This window comes from Dendrobates tinctorius, unplaced genomic scaffold, assembly GCF_039654945.1.
Source record: "Dendrobates tinctorius isolate UK_male_01 unplaced genomic scaffold, ASM3965494v1 ptg000154l, whole genome shotgun sequence".
Lineage (NCBI taxonomy): Eukaryota > Metazoa > Chordata > Amphibia > Anura > Dendrobatidae > Dendrobates > Dendrobates tinctorius.
Genome location: NW_027361821.1, coordinates 3,165,538 through 3,186,659, shown reverse-complemented (window position 1 = coordinate 3,186,659; position 21,122 = coordinate 3,165,538). Strand labels below are relative to the sequence as shown.

The 21,122-nt window shown below is 41.1% G+C and overlaps 1 long non-coding RNA gene across 1 annotated transcript; it reads left to right on the top strand.

The window, feature by feature from the left end:
* Nucleotides 1-402: 402 nt before the first annotated feature.
* LOC141050899 (uncharacterized) lies at nt 403-12,421 on the top strand. Its single transcript, XR_012220555.1, has 2 exons — nt 403-690; nt 11,059-12,421. It is a non-coding gene; the product is annotated as an uncharacterized lncRNA (long non-coding RNA).
* Nucleotides 12,422-21,122: the final 8,701 nt, after the last annotated feature.

Genomic DNA, 21,122 nt, shown 5'->3' with positions numbered 1-21,122 from the left:
CGAAGCACTCGGTAATGTAATGTGACATCCACTGCTGGAGGGGCCATGATGTCACTGTGTCAAGTCCTAAAGGTCTGTTAATTATTTTGCAGCACAATCTATTGCAGCCCTGATGGTGGTGTATAGATAGCAGTGACTGGTCTTACATTGACAGGGAAGGTGGCTGTGCCAGATATTGAGTCATATGAATGTAAAGCCTGTGCTCTGAGCTGAACCAGGTTTCATTGTTTAAATCAAATGCTCATATTCCAGTTAATTAACCAGTAATTAACTCCTTTACAAACATCTGGCTGCAATGTGTCTATTAGAGAAGCAATGCTCTGCAGACTGCAGCCCTAATGATCATTTTCCTTTATGGAGCACTGTATGTTGAGCTTTCATTACTAGCTCAGTGAGGGGAGGATGACAACTCCTCCATCCAGCTCTCCACTGCATCTCTGCTTGCTGGATGTGCTGACCTCATTTTGCAATAGCAATGCCCCTCCCAGCTCAGTGACAGCACCATGTGATGGCAGAGCCCTTCCCAAATAAAGTTGAACCTATATCTGCTTTGGTATCGGAGAGTGCTGGATTGTGGATCTCTTCCAGTCTGCAGCAAAACTTTCAATGCAAAGAGACCAGCCAGGTGATTAAGTTTCTTACTGCAATCATCCATCTGGACAGATCAAGAGCAGCTAGCACTGCTGACAGGTAAGCACTGCTGGAAAGCATGAGAGCAATGACTCCAACCTGCTGCAGAATAGGAACACCATGCATAACAGCTAGTTATTTTGTCTGCAATTTCCAGAATGTCATTTATTTACTAGCAGAGGAGACTTTGTTACTATCTTTTGTTTCTTTACTATTCCAAATGAAGTGGGAAATAACCTGAGCTAGGAAAGCCAGCATAAATAGTGCTGCTATCTATAATGAAATGCTTAATTGCTAGACTTTCTCTAGGTCCATCTGCACCACTTAGATGTGAGAAGCTTCTGCAGATACAATGCAGTAGATCTCAGCTCAGTATATGGACACAGGAATAAGGGTTGCAATGCATATAATATCAGGTATAGGTAGATGGAGATGTAAGGCGAAGGAAAAAAAGAACAAAGAAAGAAAAGATTTCTAAAATTGCAAGGTTGGGAATGCCAGAGAACAAATGAATGTAACTCCTCACTATCAGATATTCATTGGGTGTAGTATAGAGCCATTAGACTATAATTGACCTGATTTGTGCATGTCTAATAATAATGAATAGCCATTGGCCAAATTGGAATACAAACACTGCAGACCCCAGAGTGGCTTATCAGAGCATAAAGGCAATCAGGGCACATGGCTACAGCAGCAATGCTTGTCAATGTGCCAAAAATGTACATTTCCCTGGAGGATGGGGGAGGGGGTGTGGTGCATGTGGGATGCACAGCAACTAAGTTTAGTCCTTTTTCTGTAATGAAAACTGTATTCTAAGAATACACCATAAGAGGAGGCGTATCTGCTCATTAGATCTTCTGGTTCCGCATGTTTTAAAATTGGACTATACACAAGTGGATTACTATTATTTAAGACTCTGGGGTTAACATGTAAAGCGTCTCTGATTTTAATTAATTTATTTTGCGATTGTTTTCTCCTTCGAAGATATGGTTACATGCAAATGTGTGCTAACATGTGCAAATATACAATCCCTATGTAATTTGCAGACAGTACAAGATCCACATTGTAGGTGCAGAATGTTATTCATTGTTATTTATCAGAAAACAATAATTGATATTGGAGTCTAGAACACTGAAATGCAGTTTGTAGGGAATGGCCCTGATGGAGATGTCGGTGAGCACAATATATTACATTAGATAAACATGTTTTTTTAGTTAGCATTGTGCTGATCTTTTTAAAGCCAAGTAATCAGCTATAAAATGTACATAATATGCAAGATAAAAGTGATAGGATATTAATGCATTCAGTGCTAAAAATAAATGTATCCTGATCTGCCAGCATGGAGAAAGCATCTGCTACGTACTGGATCACCACAGAAACACCGTTGTCACATGTCACTAACTTAGCACAATGCTGCCACGCCAAAGTGCATCTCTGCTGTCACGCCAAAGTGCATCTCTGCTGTATGAAGGTGGCGAGTATTGATATGTGACACATCCCTGTGTACTGCGCATGGGTATACGCATGCACATATATATTTTCACTTTAATACAATCAGCTACTGTAAATACAGTAGGAAAATGGAAGAAAATAATTTGCATTTAGACACAGCAGATAATCACTTTTAAGCATTTGCAGGTAAATGTATGCGTATACTACATTATGTCTGACATTTCTCAAAATGGCCACAAGAGAGAAAGGTGGAGGTGTTTCCCACGACAATCAATCAGGATGCTTGTTTTCAGATTTGAAGTTGTATGATTATTTGTGTAATACATTGATGCTTCCTGTTTCCTGAGTGGGAGAGACCTACAACAAGCATGTGTAGCACAGGGAGGTAGTCTCTTGTATAGCCAGTACATTGTCCTGAAAATATTTTGGTACAGATGGCTACATATTTCTCTGTCAACAAGCAAAAAAGACATTGTAATTATTAGAAAGTCTGAAAAAACACATTTTGTTGTGTGCTGTTGTGAAACTTGGCCATTACTGTAGTTTCAGTAATCCAATGATACAAACTTTTCATGTCCTTCAAATACGACATGATGTCAACTTGATTTTACACTTTTATCAAAACAGCCAACACTTACCGTGCAGACGTCTCCTGCCCCATATGTACATTGTACTGTACGTAAACTAACAGAAAAAGCTTTTAGAGCTGAAGGTCCCTGAGACTTCAGTTAAAGCACAATCCTTAAAAGGGTCTCTTATTAAATTACCCATGTAACATCTTTTTACTTAAGTGTATATTGGATAACCCAAAACAAAAGGGCACTTGACCCATGTTACGTATGCCACTGCTTTCAAACCCCTATCCACAGCTTATTGATTGTTGGGTTTTGAGCACAGGGACAGCCAGCAATCCCAATAAAGGGGATCTGGATCCCACTAACAGGATCTGCAGAGACCCATGATGAACTGTTTTCTGTTTGCTGCCATCACTTGATCACTATGCATAATGAATGTGCTCCATAATTTTACTGGAAGGAACTAGCAAATAATCCAAGTAAAACGCCATGCAGTAAAAAATACAGGAATCTGAAGTAAAAGTACAAATCTATTCAAATTTTTCAGTAGCCTCATTAGATAAGAAAGTCTCGTTAATGAGTCTCAGTTAATCATGTGATGTCCTAGACCTAACAGAAAAGAGAAGAATTAACTGGGTAGAAAGGGAAAAAGAGCAATTGTAAGTACACAGTTCTATATAATATGATGATTGTAATATATTAAAAGGAAATGAATGTTGATGGGAGGAGGAGTGCTTCTTTAATATAGTGATCCTATTAGGAACATGCTGGAGTCCATGCTCACAGCTATCAAAATGCACTTAGTAGCCAGTCTGAGCTCTCTCTCTCTTTCCTTCCCAACTGGGTAAGATAAACGAATCAATGGTATGGACGAGAGACAGAAATACTTGATATGAACAATGACTCCTTCTGGCCTAGTCTTCTAGTACAGCAAACTATTTAAAAAGCTTAAAGTAAGAAAGAGGTTTAGAAATAAGTGACAATTAAAGCACAAATCTAAGAAAAGAGCATTCAAGTTTTGTATTCTCACTTATGTATTAGGATAAGGTAGAACCCTGCATATCTAATATACAGTTATTTGCCTGTGTCACTCTCTTTCCAAGAATGGTTGCAAAATTAAATTCAATTTGGCTGCTTTTTATTGCTTGTATTCAGTCAATGGAAATAGAAGAAGTAGTCATGTTTATATAGACATAATAACAAGCAAAACTGATCAGCACTGCTTAGCAAAATATAATAAATGTACAGGTGCAGGTTCCTGTGAATGCATTGCTTATAGCATTGATCAAATTGTGTTTTCCCATCTGAGGGCAACAAGGCAAGCTCTGTAGGTGTCGGTTCCCATCTGATAAAGTAACCTTGTCGCTGACAGATGGGGACACTCCACTTGATTAAAATGTGAGCTAAAAAGCTCCAATGTATAAATATACCCTATACACAGCAGCATTAATGCAATTCAACATTAATAAATTCAATGGTCTCATCTACAGTGGATATAAAACGTCTACACACCCATGTTAAAATGCCAGGTTTTTGTCATTTAAAAAAATCATGCTAAGAAGAAAAATTTCAGAAATTTTTTTCAACTTTAATGTTATCCATAATCTGTGCAAATCCATTGAGAAGTAAACTGAAAGCTGTGGGTGGAAACGAAAAACTAAGAATTAACATAATGTGGTTGAATAAATATACACACCCTTAAACGAATACTTTCTTTATCCCTAGTTACTGTATATGTGAAAAGGGGTTTTCATACAAAAGACAAATATAAATTACAATGAACAAACTAACAATAACAGACTGGAATAGAGGGGGAAAGGGCCCGGCTTACGGTCTACAGGGTAATAGGGAAGGAGCCAGTAGGTTGGGGGTTGCAGGCTGTAAGTTTTCTTGAAGAAATGGGTTTTCAAGTTCCGTCTCAAGGTTCCCAATTTTGGTTTGATAATAATTGAATTTGTTTAGGTACAGAATTCAAAAGAATGGGGAGTACTTGGAGGCAATTGGGTGAGGAATGTATAAGTGTGGAAGAGAGAAAGAGGTCTTGGGAGAACCGGAGAGTAAGTGTGGGAAGATATCGAGAGATTAGCTTACAGATATACGGAGGAGACAGATTATGGACAGCCTCGTATGTCAGTGTTAGTAGTTTGAACTGGATTAATTGGGGAATTGGAAGGCACAGAAGGGATTTGAAGAGGGGAAACACAGAGGAGTAGCCAGGAGAGAGGTAGCAGTAGTGTTAAGGGCACACTGGAGAGGTATTAGGGTGTTAGCTGGCAGGCCACATAGAAGGATAGTGCAGTAGTCGAGGCCGGAGGTGATGACTAATATTTCGAACTGTTCAATATTTCCTCCACCATGACTAAAGCCATAGTTCCGGCTGCTGAGAGACAGCCCCAAAGTATAATACTGCCTACACCATGTTTCACTGTGGGTATGGTGCTCTTTTAGTGATGCACAGTGTTGGCTTTGCACCAAACATAACTTTTATTACTATAATGTTCAAATTTAGACCAAAATACGCTTTCCTACATGCTTTGGTAGACTTGATGTAGGTTTTGTTCAAACATAGCCAGGATATTTTTATTTATAAGAACATTCTTACATATTGCTACCCTGTCCTACACGTCAGTCAAAAGAATAATATGGGAGATTGTTGTCACATACCGTACACAACCAGAACTTGCCAGAAATTGCGGCAGCTCCTTTAATGTAACTGTACAACCATTGCCTGCCTCCCAGACCAATTTTCTTCTTGGCATTTGGCCTGCATCCCCATATGTGAACTTTGTAAAAAATCCTCTACATTCATCCAACTTACCTCCTGCCATAACAACTGAAAGGCACCCAAATGCACCAGATGAACAGAGGAGAATTCTCTCATGAAGTACACCTAACCTTGGCCTACTCCTGACTTCGCTCTCGACTCACCCTCTGTATATTACATCATGAACTTATGGTTCTTCTCCACTGGCTGTGACCCCTAACTCCACTTGACCTTACTTAATACCATGTCATATGTAATCTTTAAGCTTATCCTCGGTCACAACATCTGTGAGTACCTTGATGCTCCTGTGGTCTAATGCATAATGTGTAACAGGGCATTCCTCATTCAATGTGGCACTTAAAGGGAATCTGTTAGGAGGTTTTTGCTACCTCATCTGAGAGCAGCATGATGTAGGCAAAGAGACCCTGAATCTAAAGATGTATCACTTAGTTTACTGGGTGCAGCAAATCTGACACAATCCGAGTTTTTAGATTTAGCATGATGCAGAGCTAATAAAGTTAACCCTGCCCACACCAGTCTGTTTCTGTAGTCTATAGAAAGTGAGCTGCTTATCACAGTGGGGGCGGGTGCTGCTGTATCTTCTGTGTCTGGACAATGATAATCACCAGGTGATAAAACCTTCAGTCTAAGCAAACAACAGCACACAACCGGACATGTGATACATAATTGAACTCTGCTTTTTAATTTCTACCTCATGGTGTCCTCAGAATTACACAGCAACCAACTGCAAACAAATTCCCTACAAAATCCCTGTGATCTCTATGTGGCAGAGCTGATTCCCCTCTTCCCCCCACTGGTCCAAGTGTGACAGCCATCTTGGCAGATGTTGTATGATCAGACTATGTTCCTGTACGGTCAGAAACAACCATCACACAGTACATAGCAGGGGAACATGTATAAGATTATCTCAGCACAGGAACATTTTAACTCATCCAATTATGGAACTTATTATTATTCCAAGATCTATTGATTAAAATAAACATTTGTTGAGGGAAAACCCCTTTAAGTAATTGATGCCTCAAAATATAAGAATCAGCTCTTTTTGGTCAAAGATCTACTCATGATCCTTTCACTCTTTGGTGTCTTTTGAAGTCATTGCCACCAAGAAGATACACATGTTTAAAGAGTAACTAAACCTTTTTAACTTTTCTTTTTATACTTGAATGCACTTTTAATTGAAAGCTGATTTGTGGAGATCTAGGTCCTGAGACACCTACTAATGATGGAGGTGCAGAGCTCAGCCGACAGGGACACACAAATCCTGCCTGAGCATGCACACAGAGCCAAATACAGGTACATATGCTTTCTATAGAAAACATAGTCATTATAGTGCACAGCTCCTGCCTGAGCATGCACACAGAGCCGAATACAGACTCTATAGAAAGCATAGTCATTATAGTGCACAGCTCCTGCCTGAGCATGCACACAGAGTGCAGTACAGACTCTATAGAAAGCATAGTCATCATAGTGCACAGCTCCTGCCTGAGCATGCACACAGAGTGCAGTACAGACTCTATAGAAAGCATAGTCATCATAGTGCACAGCGCCTGCCTGAGCACACACAGAGTGCAGTACAGACTCTATAGAAAGCATAGTCATCACAGTGCACAGCTCCTGCCTGAGCATGCACACAGAGTGCTGTACAGACTCTATAGAAAGCATAGTCATCATAGTGCACAGCGCCTGCCTGAGCACGCACACACAGAGTGCAGTACAGACTCTATAGAAAGCATAGTCATCACAGTGCACAGCTCCTGCCTGAGCACGCACACACAGAGTGCAGTACAGACTCTATAGAAAGCATAGTCATCATAATGCACAGCTCCTGCCTGAGCATGCACACAGAGTGCAGTACAGACTCTATAGAAAGCATAGTCATCATAGTGCACAGTGCCTGCCTGAGCACGCACACACAGAGTGCAGTACAGACTCTATAGAAAGCATAGTCATCATAGTGCGCAACTCCTGCCTGAGCGTGCACACAGAGCCAAATACTGACTCTATAAAAAGCATAGTCATTATAGTGCACAGCTCCTGCCTGAGCACGCACGCAGAGTGCAGTACAGACTCTATAGAAAGCATAGTCATCATAGTGCACAGCTCCTGCCTGAGCACACACAGAGTACAGTACAGACTCTATAGAAAGCATAGTCATCATAATGCACAGCTCCTGCCTGAGCACACACAGAGTACAGTACAGACTCTATAGAAAGCATAGTCATCATAGTGCACAGCTCCTGCCTGAGCACGCACACACAGAGTGCTGTACAGACTCTATAGAAAGCAAAATTGTCATAGTGCACAGCTCCTGCCTGAGCACGCACACACAGAGCGCAGTACAGACTCTATAGAAAGCATAGTCATCATAATGCGCAACTCCAGCCTGAGCACGCACACAGAGTGCAGTACAGACTCTATAGAAAGCATAGTCATCACATTGCACAGCTCCTGCCTGAGCACACACAGAGCGCAGTACAGACTCTATAGAAAGCATAGTCATCACATTGCACAGCTCCTGCCTGAGCACACACAGAGCGCAGTACAGACTCTATAGAAAGCATAGTCATCATAATGCGCAACTCCTGCCTCAGCACGCACACAGAGTGCAGTACAGACTCTATAGAAAGCATAGTTATCACAGTGCACAGCTCCTGCCTGAGCACGCACAGAGTGCAGTACAGACTCTATAGAAAGCATAGTCATCATAGTGCACAGCTCCTGCCTGAGCACACACAGAGTGCAGTACAGACTCTATAGAAAGCATAGTCATCATAATGCGCAACTCCTGCCTCAGCACGCACACAGAGTGCAGTACAGACTCTATAGAAAGCATAGTCATCACATTGCACAGCTCCTGCCTGAGCACACACAGAGCGCAGTACAGACTCTATAGAAAGCATAGTCATCACATTGCACAGCTCCTGCCTGAGCACACACAGAGCGCAGTACAGACTCTATAGAAAGCATAGTCATCACATTGCACAGCTCCTGCCTGAGCACACACAGAGCGCAGTACAGACTCTATAGAAAGCATAGTCATCATAATGCGCAACTCCTGCCTCAGCACGCACACAGAGTGCAGTACAGACTCTATAGAAAGCATAGTTATCACAGTGCACAGCTCCTGCCTGAGCACGCACAGAGTGCAGTACAAACTCTATAGAAAGCATAGTCATCATAGTGCACAGCTCCTGCCTGAGCACACACAGAGTGCAGTACAGACTCTATAGAAAGCATAGTCATCATAATGCGCAACTCCTGCCTCAGCACGCACACAGAGTGCAGTACAGACTCTATAGAAAGCATAGTTATCACAGTGCACAGCTCCTGCCTGAGCACGCACAGAGTGCAGTACAGACTCTATAGAAAGCATAGTCATCATAGTGCACAGCGCCTGCCTGAGCACACACAGAGTGCAGTACAGACTCTATAGAAAGCATAGTCATCACAGTGCACAGCTCCTGCCTGAGCATGCACACAGAGTGCTGTACAGACTCTATAGAAAGCATAGTCATCATAGTGCACAGCGCCTGCCTGAGCACGCACACACAGAGTGCAGTACAGACTCTATAGAAAGCATAGTCATCACAGTGCACAGCTCCTGCCTGAGCACGCACACATAGAGTGCAGTACAGACTCTATAGAAAGCATAGTCATCATAATGCACAGCTCCTGCCTGAGCATGCACAGAGTGCAGTACAGACTATAGAAAGCATAGTCATCATAGTGCACAGCGCCTGCCTGAGCACGCACACACAGAGTGCAGTACAGACTCTATAGAAAGCATAGTCATCATAGTGCGCAACTCCTGCCTGAGCACGCATACAGAGTGCAGTACAGACTCTATAGAAAGCATAGTCATCACAGTGCACAACTCCTGCCTGAGCACGCACACACAGAGTGCAGTGCAGACTCTATAGAAAGCATAGTCATCATAGTGCACAGCTCCTGCCTAAGCACACACAGAGCGCAGTACAAACTATAGAAAGCAGCACACACAGAGTGCAGTACAGACTCTATAGAAAGCATAGTCATCATAGTGCGCAACTCCTGCCTGAGCACGCACACAGAGTGCAGTACAGACTCTATAGAAAGCATAGTCATCACAGTGCGCAGCTCCTGCCTGAGCACGCACACACAGAGTGCAGTGCAGACGCTATAGAAAGCATAGTCTTCATAGTGCACAGCTCCTGCCTGAGCACACACAGAGCGCAGTACAAACTCTATAGAAAGCATAGTCGTCATAGTGTACAGCTCCTGCCGGAGCACGCACACAGAGTGTAATACAGACTATAGATAGCATAGACTTTGTAGCCTATGTTTTCTATTGAATCTACATGCTTTGCGTGCCACTCGGGCAGGAGCTGTGCAGTCTTCTCAGGAATCGGAGAGCCACCAATCAGCTTGCAATTCAAAGGGCACTCAATATACAGAAAGTGTAATGCTATAACCCAGCACTATTGGAACTTCACAGCTGCCTGCATAAAGTTAAGGTTTTATTACTCTTAATATAAAAATTCACATAGTTGGAAATAAAATATCTGCACTAGGCAACCATTGCTAAGACGCAGAAAGTCGATCTTGTTACGGAGCTATGGGAACCGCTTACCATGATATACCGTAATAATGTATGTAAAACACATCTCATTATAAAGTGTGATCATTGCAATTAGTGATATGCTTATTGGATATAATTGCACGTATTGTCAAAAAGATAACCAATTGTTATGGATTAGTAACATAGCTATAACACAGATTTTACATTTACAAAAAAATGTGGCAATCAAAGTTCAATGTGCTGAATTTAGAAGCGGTTCTATTTTCAGTGTGCTGAATGTGACACTCATTAAAGTGTTACCAAGGAGAGAGAGTCTGTCACAGAGAATAATATTCCGTGATACTGTGCTGTTAAACAGGTTGGTGAAAAAAAAAAATCAGTTTTCATAGGAAATTCTGATTTGCATGGTAAAAACTTCGAAAAAACAGACACAGGTGAAGCCCAACCTATAATATGTCATGTTGATCCCTATGTAAGCAAAGAAACCCTATGATGCAGATGCCAACATTTTAGAATAATTTCTGTGCCTACATTTTAGCTCACACTGGCACATTTTACACCACATCCCTCCATCCAAGATCATGCCATCTTGTCGCCAACCATACTTAAAGATATAATTAACAGGTCTAAAACTGGAAGTGAGAATTTGTGCTTGCATGTGCCAAATGCCAAGGTGAAAATATTCCCCAATTTCTATATCACCACTAGTGGATTAACGTTTTGCCTGTTACTAGAGTTCAGCAAATATGTTCGGAAATAATCGCTGAATCTGAATTTGCCATATTCGTGCCATATCGGTACCCTATTCGTGCCGAATTTATGTTTGACAATAGTTTCCGAACATGTTTGCTCATTTCTACTCCCATTGACTCCAATGGCGTTAGGCTGTATTCGGCGAATATTGGAAAAACTATATTCGCCATCGAACGTAATTCGACTTGAATATTGAAAAATTCGCTCAACTCCACCTGTTACCACTCAACCAGTACACACTTGCTCACTATTGCATTCTTTCACCATGTAATGCTGGATTGCATTAACTTTAGAATTTCTTCTAGGTCTAATTGGGATATACAATGGAGAACATGTTAAATTCACCAGCCCTTGCAAAACTCTGCGCAGATGTTCCTTCCTAAAGGAAGACAGAACAGCTCTACAAATATTCACGTGAAGTGGTGGAGAAGGAAATTTCATTTTCAAGAATTCAATTACAGGCGGATCTTTCATATTCAACATTGGGCAACATAACGGTTTTGTGATTCGCTCAGACATGAAATACAAGTTTGATCCCGTTTCTGATGACCACGTATCGTTTATAAATATGGAAGAGGGTCAGAAGAGGTTTTAATGAGTGACAAGCATCTGTGAAGTTCCAACAGTGCTGGTTTACAGCGTTGCACTTTCAGTATATTGCAACTAATATTAATGGATTATACAATCAAAACCTAATCATTGGCTATGGACTGCATGACAGTGGGAGTTCACGTCACAACAGCAGAATTCTAAGTTACCTTTGAACTTTCGATTTTCTCTAAATTCACTTGTTCCAATGAGGCCAACAACCGACCCAACTTCTCCTCTACCATTTGAAAATGACTTTGAGCTGTTGTCCAACCAGAACGAGACAGAATATATGGAGCTCGAACTTCTGGATGGAGCCTTGTCCTCCACCCTTGTTCTGATGGTGCTGCTAATTATTATCGTCACCCTGGTGGTGACGTCTTTGCTGACTTACTGCTTTCACAAATGGAAGCTGAAAGCTAAGAAATTACAGAGAGCGCATGAGGAGTATCAAAGAGATCAAGAGAAAGTCATGTCCCCGTGCACCTCTTGACTACTAATATTTAATGCAAACAGCTCTGCAATAACTGATATTTATAAAGTGTGCTCAAGCAAAACCATTGCTTCACATACAAAGCTTCAAGGACTAAGCCGCCTGTATTGATAGCTGGTTCTTAAGGAGCTAGACCGCGCTTAACAGGAGATCGATAACGTTATTGAACCGCATTTTATTTCCATTTGTACTATCCACTGAAAGGCTTCGCTATTTTTTTGCGATGCATTTCTTCATGTATATTGTATAATAAAACAGCCAAACCCTTCCATTATTGTGACACATCATAGACACGGAAAGGGGATAATGGGGGGATATTCAGTGACAGGTAAAATTGATTAACACAGTCATTAACAAGCTGGAACAGAAACAATGTATAAGATGGTAATGACTGAGATGACTGCTAATGGCAGGGGTTAAAAACCACAGAGAATCAGCTTTATATAAAAGTTATCGGGTTGAATAAGGGTTTGCAATGTACCGTATACAAGATTTTTGTATTATATACTATTTTCTTGCTTTGTTTGCTGTTTTAATTAGTTACTGTACCAATTAAATAGGCTGGAATGTGTTATTTTTCATCTGCATTTTGCCAGTTTATGATGCACATTGATGTGAGGCTAGGTACTGGTCATACAACAAAGCAGGCAATCACTAAGTCCAAGTATCCCAACCACTGACAGCCTGTATTCAGCAGGATGTAGATCAGCATGGTGTTTCTTATAATGTCATGGGTCAGACATGCAAGTCATTGCATCTCGGGAGAAGTATGGTTTAATGAGCCATTGATACTACTGATGTGTATTTTGTAACACTTTATTATAGCATCAGTAATGGAGGTGTCCAACAGACATCTTTAAACTATACTCACTGAGGCTTAGTGTTAGTCCAATGTGCTTTGTTGCCTCAATCCATGCTGGTCCAACGTAGTCCACCGAATCCGATGTAGGCCAAATTGGAAACCTGTAAAACAGTGAAAACACTGCAAAAACACTGACAATAAGAATAATGAAAGAAATCTTATATTTACTTTCACATTGTCCTAACACGGACATTCAGTAAAAAGGTTAGGATCGCAGCACAGTCATCAATGGAAGTGCTGGAAGTGCACTCTACTCCTCATTACAGAACCACATACACCAAACAAAATATAGGAGATCATTAATAAATGCATTCCCTCCGAGTGCATCTGTCTGTGTGAGTGAAGGAAGCCCTCAGTCAGTAAAGTAAGATATGAGTTTTGACTGATAGGGCTCTCAGTCAGCCATAACTAATTGAGGGCAATCCCACCCCACCACCCATAACACTCCTTACTGAATTAGGGCCCCCTCACTCACACTGACATCTATACCCATGTTATACATGAGTATAACTACTCACACATAGTATACAAATGTACACAATAAACACACATTCAGGAAATATACACAGTTTACACACAAAAAAACGTAATTTACAGTTGAGTTGCTGAGTGCAGGAAAAAAAAGCTTGATTTAATGTAGCTGCCCCTCACACCACCTCCTTCCCACAGACTCTGTCCTTACAGCAAGGAAAGAGGTAGCACAGAGAGTTTTATTCAGTTTGTACTGCAGAACTCAATGTAGATGCCAGATGCTCCAGACTTCAGCCAAAGTATCTTTGCTTCAAATATACAGAAACAAAGGGGACGGCCCACCGGAGGATTGTCCAGTTTTCAGCTGGGCCAGTCCGACACTGTGCACATCCAGATCGCGAGCAGTTTACTTCAATTAGATGTACAAGTATGTCTCAGGGATGACATGAGTACAAATCTGCAGCAGGACCCAGCCTAATACACAGCAAAGCTTCTGCTGCATATGATGACAGCATGTTCTGACCCCAGCATTTCCTCCCCTAGGATGCCATGTAAGGAGCTTGACAGCATAAAATTTCTCCTTATTACAGTCATATTGTAAGGTGCTGATAGGCTTTTGATTGCCGTAACAACCAAACAATGGCATCACATCCTGCTAGAGGTGGGGTCTAACATCCCACCTAATAGTCAAGCTAGGAAGTGCACTAAATAAGTAGTGCACTACATTACCTAGGAGATCATAGCATTGCATTTTTAAGTTCCCTGTTGGACTTGTAAGTATTAAAAAAAAAAAAGAGTAAGAAAGAAAGATGTAACAATAAAAACGCAAAAACAAAATCCCAGCTTTAACCCCTTAACCCCCAAGGGTGGTTTGCACGTTCATGACCGGGCCAATTTTTACAATTCTGACCACTGTCCCTTTATGAGGTAATAACTCTGGAACGCTTCCATGGATCTCTGAGATTCTGACATTGTTTTCTTGTGACATATTGTACTTCATGGTACTGGTAAAATTTCATTCATATAACTTGCGTTTATTTGTGAAAAAAATGGAAATTTGGCAAAAAAAATTTAAATTTCGCAATTTTCCAAATTTGAATTTTTATGCCCTTAAATTACAGAGATACGGCACACAAAAAACTTAATAAATAACATTACTTTACATCAGCACAATTTTGGAAGCAAAAATTTTTTTGTTAGGAAGTTATAAGGGTTAAAAGTTGACCAGCGATTTCTCATTTTTCCAACACCATTTTATTTTTAGGACCATATCACATTTGAAGCCACTTTGAGGGGTCTATATCATAGAAAATACCCAAAAGTGGCACCATCCTAAAAACTGCACCCCTTAAGGTGCTCAAAACCACATTCAAGAAGTTTATTAACCCTTCAGGTGTATCACAGGAATTTTTTGAATATTTAAAAAAAAATGAACATTTAACTTTTTTTCACAAAAAAATACTTCCGGTTCAATTTTTTTTATTTTACCAAGGGTAACAGGAGAAATTGGACTGCAAAAGTTATTGTGCAGTTTGTCCTTAGTACGCTGATACCTGATATGTGTGGGGAACCACTGTTTCGGCGCATGGCAGAGCTCAGAAGGGAAGGAGCGCCGTTTCACTTTTTCAATGCAAAATTGGCTGGAATTTAGATGGGACGCCATGTCACATTTGGAGAGCTCCTGATGTACCTAAACAGTGGAAACCCCCTACAAGTGACCCCATTTTAGAAACTAGACCCCCCAAGGAACTTATCTAGATATATGGTGAGAACTTTGAACCCACAAGGGCTTCACAGAAGTTTATAACGTACAGCGGTACAATTAAAAAATCATATTTTTCCCACAAAAATGAACTTTTCACCCCCAATTTTTATTTTTCCAAGGGAAACAGGACCCTAAAAGTCATTGTGCAATTTGTTCTGAGTACGCTGATACCCCATATGTGGGTGTAAACGACTATTTGGGCGCATGGCAGAGCTCAGAAGGGAAGCAGCGCCATTTGACTTTTTTGGCTGGAATTGAGATCGATCACCATGATGCGATTGGAAAACCCCTGATGTACCAAAACAGTGGAAACCCCCCCACAAATGACACCATTTTGGAAACTAGACCCCCAAGGAACTTATCTAGATGTGTGGTGAGAACTTTGAACCCCCAAGAGCTTCACAGAAGTTTATAACGTACAGCCGTTCAATTAAAAAATCATATTTTTTCCACAAAAATGATCTTTTCACCCTCAATTCTTATTTTTCCAAGGGTAACAGGACCCTAAAAGTTATTGTGCAATTTGTCCTGAGTACGCTGATACCCCACATGTGGGGGTAAACCACTATTTGGGCGCATGGCAGAGCTTGGATGGGAAGCAGCGCCATTTGACGTTTTTGGCTGGAATTGAGATCGGACACCATGTCACGTTTGGAAAGCCCCTGATGTACCAAAACAGTGAAAACCCCCAACAAATGACACCATTTTGGAAACTAGCCCCCCCAAGGAACTTATATAGATGTGTGGTGAGCACTTTGAACCCCCCCGTGCTTCACAGAAGTTTATAACGCATGGGTGTGAAAATAAAAAAAATCGTATTTTTTCCACAAACATGATCTTTTAGTCACCAATTTTTTTATTTTCCCAAGATATCAGGAGAAAATGGACCCCAAAAGTTGTTGTCCAATTTGTCCTGAGTACGCTGATATCCTATATGTGGGAGAAAACTACTGTATGGACAAACGTCAGGGCTCGGAAGTAAAGTAGTGACGTTTTGGAATGCAGACTTTGATGGAATGGTCTGCGGGTGTCAAGTTGCTTTTGGAGAGCCCCTGATGCACCTAAACAGTGGAAATCCCCCACAAGTGACCCCATTTTGGAAACTAGACCCCCTAAGGAACTTATCTAGATGTGTGGTGAGCACTTTGAACCCCCCAGTGCTTCACAGAAGTTTATAACGACCGGGCGTGAAAATAAAAAAATCATATTTTTTCCACAAACATGATCTTTTAGTCACCAATTTTTTTATTTTCCCAAGGGTACCAGGAGAAATTGGACCCCAAAAGTAGTTATCCAATTTGTCCTGAGTACGCTGATACCCCATATGTGGGAGAAAACTACTGTATGGGCACACGTCGGGGCTCGGAAGGGAAGTAGTGACGTTTTGGAATGCAGACTTTGATGGAAAGGTCTGCGGGTGTCATGTGTGTTTTTAGAGCCCCTGATGTACCTAAACTATTGAAACTCCCCACAAGTGACCCCATTTTGGAAACTAGACCCCTCCAGGAACTTATGTAGATGTGTGGTGAGCACTTTGAACCCCCAAGTGCTTCACAGAAGTTTATAACGCCCGGGCGTGAAAATAAAAAAATCATTTTTTTCCACAAAAATTATATTTTTGCCCCCAATTTTTTATTTTCCTAAGGGTAACAGGAGAAATTGGACACTAAAAGTTATTTTGCAATTTGTCCTGAGTAGGCGGATACCCCATATGTGGGGGTAAAACACTGTTTGGATGCATGGCAGAACTTAGAAGGGAAGGAGCACCATTTGACTTTTTCAACGCAGAATTGGCTGGAATTGAGATCAGACGCCATGTTGCATTTGGAGAGCACCTGATGTGCCCAAACAATGGAAAACCCCCAATTATAACTCCAACCCTAACCCCAACACACCCCTAACCCTAATCTCAGCCCTAACCCTAACCCTAGCCCTAGCCCTAACCCTAACGGGAAAATGGAAATAAATATATTTTCTTTTAATTTTATTATTATTCCCTAACTAAGGGGGTGATAACGGGGGGTTTGATTTACTATTTATAGCGGGTTTTTATATTTGGCAGCTGTCATACGCTAAAAGACGCTTTTTATTGTAAAAATAGTTTTTGCATCACCACATATTGAGAGCTATAATTTTTCCATATTTTGATCCACTGAGTTATGTGAGGTCTTATTTTTTGCAGGACGAGTTGACGTTTTTATTGGTATCATTTTCGGGCACGTGACATCTTTTGATTGCTTCTTATTCCGATTTTTGTGACGCAGAATGAACAAAAACCAGCGTTTCAGGAATTTCTTTTGGGGGGTGCGTTTACACTGTTCCGCCTGCAGTAAAATTGATAAAGCCCTTTTATTCTTCGGGTCAGTACGGATACAGCGATACCTCATTTAGGTCTTTTATTGTGTTTTGGCGCTTTTATGCAATGAAAACAATTTTATATAAAAAATAATTATTTTTGCATCGCTTTATTCTGCGAGCTATAACTTTTTCATTTTTTTGCTGATGGTGCTGTATGGCAGCTCTTTTTTTGCGGGACAAGATGACGTTTTCAGCGTTACCATGGATATTTATATGCGTCTTTTTGATCGCGCGTTATTGCACTTTTTGTTTGGCGGTATGATAATAAATCATTATTTTTTGCTTACTTTTTTATTTTTATTTTTTAAGGGGTTCACTAAAGGGGTTAACTAGTGGGACAGTTTTATAGGGCGGGTCGTTACAGACGCAGCGATACCTAATATGTGTACTTTTATTGTTTTGTTTTTTTTACTTCCAAAAAATGAATTTATTAGGGAATATTTTTTTTTTTTAATTTATTTAGCGATTTTTTAAAAATTATTTTTACACTTTTTTTTTTAACTTTATTACATTGTCCCAGGGGGTCATACCTGTCATGTGACAGATCGCTGATCTGTCACATCACAGATCAATGTGACAGATCAGCGATCTGTGACAGGCACTACACAGGCTTTCCTCATGCCTGCGCTTTGTAGGCACTGAGGAAGCCAACTCCCTGCAGGCCCCCGAAGGTCCCCGTCGCCATCTTGGATTCGGGGACCTGCAGGGATGGAGCCCCCCGCAGCAGCGCTGCACTTTGTGCTGCCGTGGGGGGCTGAGGGAAGCACAGAGGGAGCCCCCTCCCTGCAGATGTTTCCCTTTAACCAACGATACACCGCAATCGTGTTTGATCGCGGCGTGCAAGGGGTTAACGTGTCGGGGGCGGTCCGTGACCGCCCCTGACACATTGTGCCGGGTGTCAGCTGTGATAATCAGCTGACACCCAGCCGCGATCAGCGGCACTCACCACGTGGGCGCCGCTGATCGCTGTGACGTACTATCCCGTCCCTGGGAATTAAGTCCCAGGGCACATGGACGGGATAGTACGTTACATGACAGAAAGGGGTTAAGAAAGAAAAAGAAAATTTATTCATGCAAAAGTGACACATTTTGAAATCTATATTATTCTTTTTCCAGCACAGTGAAAACCATTAAAAAAAATATATGAAAAGCTATGCCATAACTGTTGCATTTGCTCATTTTGAATATTTCTAAAATGGTAAATAACAAGTGATCAAAAACAAGTCCTCAAACAGTTCTATGAACAGAAACATGGAAACAGGGACCTCAGAGTATGATGACTTTTTAATAGTATTTTATTTTGCAAAAGTAGTAAAACATAAAAATGGGTATCAGTATAATCATATCAACCGACAGGATAAAGTTAAAATGGCAATTATACTGCATTGTGAACCCTGTAAAAACTAACATTAAAAATCAATTACAGACTTATTTTTATTTGTTCATGTCTAGAACCAAAACAAAAAATTAAAAAGTGATCAAAAAGTCATATGTATCCAAAAATGGTACCATTAAAAACTATAGTTTGTCCCAAAAGTAATACAAGCTCTTATAGAGCCCCTACTACGGAAAAGTAAGAAAGCTGAGTATCAGGTGACAAAAAAAAAATATTTTTTCTTAAAGCACTATTCCAGCAATTGTTTATTTTAGCGCTAGAGTGGTGCCAGTAATCTAAGTTCCCTGACTCTAGTATTATACTTACCAGTCGCCATCTTCAGCATTTCCCAGCACCGCTCCGGTCCCATGCCGCCATCTTGTGAGCACAACTTCTGACTGACCGTAAGTCAGAGGTAATGGTCGCAAGCCCTCAGTGTAAGTCTGTGAGGGTCTCGTTTTGGGTCTCATAGACTTATATTGGGTTGTGACCTCCGGCTCTGCCAGCAAAGACTGGAGCGATTTGTCAGATCACAATTTGCTGGAGAATGACAGGAGTGGTACTGATAAAACATGAAGACAGTGGCTGAAAAGGATAATACTAAGGGTAGGGAACTTAGATTATTAGCACCACTCCAGTGCTGCAATAAAAAAAAATGCTGGAGTGATGCTTTCAAAGTCATTTCTTGTGCAAAAGTAGCAAATCTTAAAAAAACCTATATGAATGTGGTATTGTCATGATCGTATCGGCCCACAAAATGAAGACAACATGTAAATGTCAATTATACCTTACAATGAGTGGTGCTTAAAAATAATAAATACAATATGGAATTGCTGTTTTTTTTCTTCATCTTGCCTTCCAAGGAGTACAATGTGTATATATATATATATATATATACATATATATATATATATATATACACAGTACAGACCAAAAGTTTGGACACACCTTCTTATTCAAAGAGTTTTCTTTATTTTCATGACTATGAAAATTGTAGATTCACTCTGAAGGCATCAAAACTGTGAATTAACACATGTGGAATTATATAATTAACAAAACCAGTCTAACCTGAATCCCCAGTGTGAGCTCCTTCCTGCCTCACGGCGGGGGGTCTCTTTGTCTCTGAACCATGTGCTCAGCTACTCTCATAGAAAATAATGGAGATCTAATCATTCAGTCATAAAACGCAGCACATTTATGATAAAAACACGAAAATTACATTTCTGCGTAGGGCACCAAGCCTGCGTTCTAGCCCATATTTTTCACGGTTCTAGCACCCACAGAAACCGAGAGCTGGATTCCTCCTAAACGGTGTGACATAACCACTGCATGTTTGGTCTTTAATTATTGTCTGCAACAGGCTAAAGAAAATGATACCATGTGCGTGTTTAAACGAGGTACCCTCTGTGAGATATAGTCATTATAAGTTTCGTAGTCAGAATTGTAACTTAGAGAAAGGGGGAGGACCTACCCAAGACGGCCCCTTTTATGATGTCACAAACCCAAACCTATAAGGTACTCCCCCCTGAAATTAGTCAGTCGAGCTGGAGGTTTTCATGCCTAAAGGACCCCCAGAAGCAGGACGACATGTGGCCCCGCCTCCTCCCCACATGGCTAGCCTAAAAACCAACTAAGCAACTGTAAGTGTTGATTTATGTTAATCCCTTTTATTTTATATTTGCATTGTACATACCTAATGTCTCAACTTTGTAACATCTTTTATCTCTGTAATCACTACCCTCCTATTGGGGAATAAATCATAAGCTTATTAGCTCTGTCTCCAAGCTCTAAGAAACAAACTTATGCGCCTTTAAGATAATTGCTACTAATTTGGCGGTTTGCTACGGACCCTCTCAATTAACTCATTGATTAAGTGAATCGTAGCTGGTGGCAGCGAAGTGTGATCTGGGCCCGGGTACTGCTAGATGTGACGGGAAGGGTCTTATAAGCTAATTGGGTGGCTGCGGCCAGAGCATTCATAATTCCCTCACTGCAGCATGCCGGGTGGCCAGACCTCATTGAAGCAGCCAGCCGGTGACCAATTATCCCAAGTGTAGCTCCCTGACTGACCTGAGGGTAAGGGGGGGCGCCAGAGAGCTGCGAGTCCCAAAGTGGAACTGAGAAAGTGGGATATACATAAATCCCCGCAGTTCGTGGAAGATTGTTAGCAGAGGTGGGGCATTCAAAATAACCCCCCTGCAATAAATTGTTAGGGCAAGATTAGCTTGCTGTTTTTTTGTCACATGGTGCCAGCGGTGGGATAACTAAGATAAGCCCCCCTGTGCCTGTGATAGCCGTGTGTCGGCAGTGCGTCGCATCCCTCCATCCGTGACATACCGATGTCAGCGGTGGGTCTGTGACATATTGGTGGCAGCGGCGGGTGTGTGACAGTCATTATCTCAGTAAATTACAATACTTTATAACACCAGCTTGAAAAATGATTTTAAAATGCGAAAT